The sequence below is a fragment of the Triticum aestivum genome, chromosome 1D (assembly GCF_018294505.1).
Source record: "Triticum aestivum cultivar Chinese Spring chromosome 1D, IWGSC CS RefSeq v2.1, whole genome shotgun sequence".
NCBI lineage: Eukaryota > Viridiplantae > Streptophyta > Magnoliopsida > Poales > Poaceae > Triticum > Triticum aestivum.
In genome coordinates, this window is record NC_057796.1 from 229,554,925 (window position 1) to 229,559,412 (window position 4,488).

Below are 4,488 nucleotides of genomic sequence, written 5' to 3' on the forward strand. Positions count from 1 at the left end.
ACGGGCGGTGGCGGCTGGTTCGTCCGGCGCCGGGCGGACACGTCCGGCGGCGCGGAGGGAGCGGGGCTAGGGTTAGGGTGGTTTTTGCCCGAGATTTTGGAGGGGGAAGGTATATATATAGGCATAGGGAGCTAGGAGACTCCAAACAGAGTGCGGTTTTCGCCCACACGATCGTGATCGAACGACCTAGAGCATGGAAGAGACTTAGAGGGGTTTTGGGCTGTTTAGAGGGGGGGTTTGCTGCGACACACAAAAGGACTTTGCGGATACCTGGTTAACCGTTGGAGTACCAAACGACCTCCAAATGACACGAAACTTGACAGGTGGTCTACCGGTGGTATACCAAGGCCACGTGGCAAGCCTCGGTCCGTTCCGAGAATGTTCAACACCCGCTCACGAAACGAAACAAGAGGGGTGCGCCGGAGGAGGTGGGAGTGCCGGATTGCAAAACAGACAACGGGGAAAATGCTCGGATGCATGAGACGAACACGTATGCAAATGCGATGCACATGATGACATGATATGAAATGCATGACATGAACAAAATGCAAAAACAAAGACGAAACCCAACCACGGAGGGAATATCATAACACATAGCCGAAAATGGCAAGAGTTGGAGTTACAAATATGGAAAGTTACATCCGGGGTGATACACCTATGCAAATCAGTCTTAGTTTTCAGGGTAGTTAGGTTGACATAAGGTGTGACTGCATTATTTTTAGAAGTAAACCTGATGTATAAGATCTTTACTGCCATGGAAATTTTGATTTATAAGATGCCCAGTACATTATAAGATCTTTACTGCCATGGCAAATGGTTAACTGTAAAAAAAAGTTGTGTGGGAATTTGCTTGTCATAACTCTGCACAGCTGATGTAATGACTTTTAGAGAATATTCTTACACATGGGCTTGTTCTTGGCGATTGAAGCACTCCTTGAGAATGTTCCACATGGAAAAAAGGTCTTCAGACCTGTGTTACCACAAGCAGACAAACAACAAGAAAAATATGTAAGAATCATTGCGATCACTCATAAGTATTAAGTATACCTCCTCCCATCTTGCTTTTCACAAATTCAGGGCATTATCTGAAGAAGTATTAAGAATAGTAACATCCTAGAGCCATTTATGTTTAAAAAAATCAGTTTAATATGCATTCCAGTTTCCACTGCATGGATTCCAATATTGCGCTCAGATTAAAATGCCCCAACATAGAGTGTCGAACCATGCCATCAAGCATAATCTGTGTGGTTATCAGTACGTTAGAGAGTGATATGACAAAAGTGAATATCTATGCTTGAAATAGCATGAACAGAACTACAAAGATCAGTGCAACAGTGAGCATAATGATTAAATCTCTGCTATACACTCAGAAACAAGTAGACATACATATAGAGCTGGCTCTGAACAACAACCAAGTAAATCTGCATGCCACTCATCACTGTATGATGCTGTACTCGAGACCAGATCATGGTTGTAGGGAACAGGTGAAGAACTCCTGTGTACAATGAAAACTATAAGGCTCTTATAGTATGGAAGTTCAATTAGTGGAGGGTAACCTTAGAAACATCATACAAGGGCCCAGTTCTCTTCTATCGGATCAGACAAATTGATATACCAAATAACAGATTTCAAAATGGCACACAAATTCATGACTCCTAAAGGCAAAAGGATACAGGGAGAAGCGGCAAAATATGGTAAGGGTGGACTAATCCATGGTCACATGTTCAGTGACCCACTATATGCTCCGGTTCATCGAAATCACACTTGATCATTGTGAAGGATTCTGCAGATTCACACACACCTAAGATGAACCGGAGCAGGCCTATATGACAGGGAACCTCCCGGCTCCTCAGCGATTTCTGAACCGGAGCAGATTCACACACACCTAAGATTCACACCCCTATAAGAAAGAGCTCTAGTTCTTTCTCAAGCAGTAAAACAAACTCCATTGACCCTGTCTCTCTAATTAATAATCCAAGAAGCAGCAGGTTAGTTAGGATACTAACCCAGGCATGGGGCTCGAAGGTGTGCTCCACTTAGAGGTGCGGGGAGAGGGAAATGGGGCACGCGAACTCGGGCCTGACCATGTTGACGCCATCCATGTCTAGCTCATCCATCCCCACCCGATCTTCGCTAACCTGCAAGAACCGATAGATCAGGCACTCAATCATGAAACCCGCCGCGGATCTCCCTCCCTCCTCTCCCAGCAGCAGATCGAGATGTAGAAAACCAACACGAGAAAGGGATCCGGATCAGATTCATACCTCGGAGTGCTGCAGCTCCTGCCCTGCCTGCGGCGCGTACGGTCGCCATGTCCACGAGCTGGCGTTCCAGGCGCGAGGGAGGGAGGGACGAACGGCAGCTCGGTCGCCATGGCAGCGGCTCAGTGGAGGTTGGAGGGGGCGGAGGAGGTGAGGATCCACGCACAGAGGTGGCCGCCGGGCCCCTGGTACGGCAGCGCGCAGTCACCAGCCTTCCTCCTCCTCTCGCTGGCGCTCATGGTCGCCGTGTCTAGGTGGGGAGGCTAGGGGCGGCGCGAGGGACAGCAGCAGCGACGGGAGAGGATGAGAGAGGCGGCGCGAGGGGGAGCAGCACCGCGAACTGCCCTCGAACAATCTCTCGAATGAAAAAACGAAAGCACGACCTCTCGGTTGCAAGTGTACGGTCTTCTAGATCTCGGAGTGCTTCGTCGTCCAGAGCTAATCGTCGGCGAAGAATTAGAAGGAGGAGATTAGAACCACATTGGACTTCTAATTATGAGGATTATAGGAACTAGGTCTAGCTCTAATTAGATCAACTAGGATCAACTAGCACTAGATGAACTAGAGAAGGCTCCAAAACTTATATCTCAATGGACAAAATCCTTTATCATATGCACGGTGTGGTCATTGTGAAAGCAAAGAAATGCTCGCGTCTTCGATCGAGCGGAGCAGCAAATGGAAGCGCAAACGCTTGTTTCTGAAATCCTAGACGAGATTAAGGACTGGAAACTCGAACTAAGAGCATCTCCAGCCGCGCCCCCAACAGGCCCCCCAGGCCACTTTTTCGGCGCCGGCACCAAAAAAACGCCCCAGTCGCGCCCTCAAGACGACGAAAAGCGCCGGTTCGGCCCTTTTTTCCGCCCAGCGGCCGCAGGCCGAACCCGGTGCACTGGGGGCGATCGGGGGCTCCGGCGCAAGGGAAAAGCGCGGCTGGCCCACACCGTCAGGTGAAAAGTCAAGATTTCCTTCCCCGACTCGCCTTCCACCCCCCGCGCCCTCGGCCGCCACTAGCTATATCCCGGCACCGCCCGCGCCCTTCACCGCTAGATAGCCATTCCCCGCCGGAAAAATAGCAGAGGTTCGCCGCGGCAGCCCCTCCAACAGCAGCTGGGCGTTTCCGGCCGCGGAGGGGCAGTTTAGCGGCGCGTGCACGCCCACCGGGCGCAAGGTGTTCGGCAATTTGCCTGCCTCGGTGATGGACTCGGATGACGAGGAAGCGCTTGTAACGCCCACGATGCAGCTATATCTCCCACGTGTCGAGGCACGACTTAAAGGCATAATCGCATTGTGGTATTGTCGCAAGAAGGGTCATCTTCACACAATCCCATGTAATGAACAAGAATGGGATAACGAGAGTTGGCTTACAATCGCCACTTCACACAATACATAAATTAATTCATACATCATCCAAAATCCACACATAGACCGACTACGGTCAAATCCAAATGAAAATAAGATAACCCCAAATGCTAGATCCCCGATCGTCCCAACTGGGCTCCACTACTGATCATCAGGAAATGAAACATAGTAACGACCACGTTCCTCGTCGAACTCCCACTTGAGCTCGGTTGCGTCATCTGCACTGGTATCGTTGGCACCTGCAACTGTTTTGGTAGAATCTGTGAGTCACGAGGACTCAACAATCTCACACCCGCGAGATCAATACTATTTCAGCTTGTAGGAAGGATGGGGTAATGAGGTAGAGCTGCAGCAAGCACTAAGCATATATGGTGGCTAACATACGCAAATGAGAGCGAGAAGAGAAGCAACGCAACGGTCGCGAAGCTAGAAATGATCAAGAAGTGATCCTGAAACTACTTACGTTCATTCATAACTCCAACCGTGTTCACTTCCCGGACTCCGCCGAAAAGAGATCATCACGGCTACACACACGGTTGATGTATTTTAATTGAGTCAAGTGTCAAGTTCTCTACAACCGGACATTAACAAATTCCCATCTGCCTCATAACCGCGGGCACGGCTTTCGAAAGATAATACCCTGCAGGGGTGTCCCAACTTAGCCCATTATAAGCTCTCACGGTCAACGAAGGATAAACCTTCTCCCGGGAAGACCCGACCAGTCTCGGAATCCCGGTTTACAAGACATTTCGACAATGGTAAAACAAGACCAGCAAAGCCGCCCGAATGTGCCAACAAATCCCGATAGGAGCTGCACATATCTCGTTCTCAGGGCACACCAGATTGTCCAAGCTTCCGATAGGCGAGC

The 4,488-nt window shown here is 49.7% G+C and overlaps 1 long non-coding RNA gene across 1 annotated transcript; it reads right to left on the bottom strand.

Moving 5' to 3' along the window:
- Positions 1 to 562: 562 nt before the first annotated feature.
- On the bottom strand, positions 563 to 2,746 carry LOC123167767 (uncharacterized). The gene is made up of 4 exons (XR_006484090.1): positions 2,265 to 2,746; positions 2,007 to 2,138; positions 1,387 to 1,495; positions 563 to 970 (listed from the first exon to the last, which is right to left on the bottom strand). It is a non-coding gene; the product is annotated as an uncharacterized lncRNA (long non-coding RNA).
- Positions 2,747 to 4,488: the final 1,742 nt, after the last annotated feature.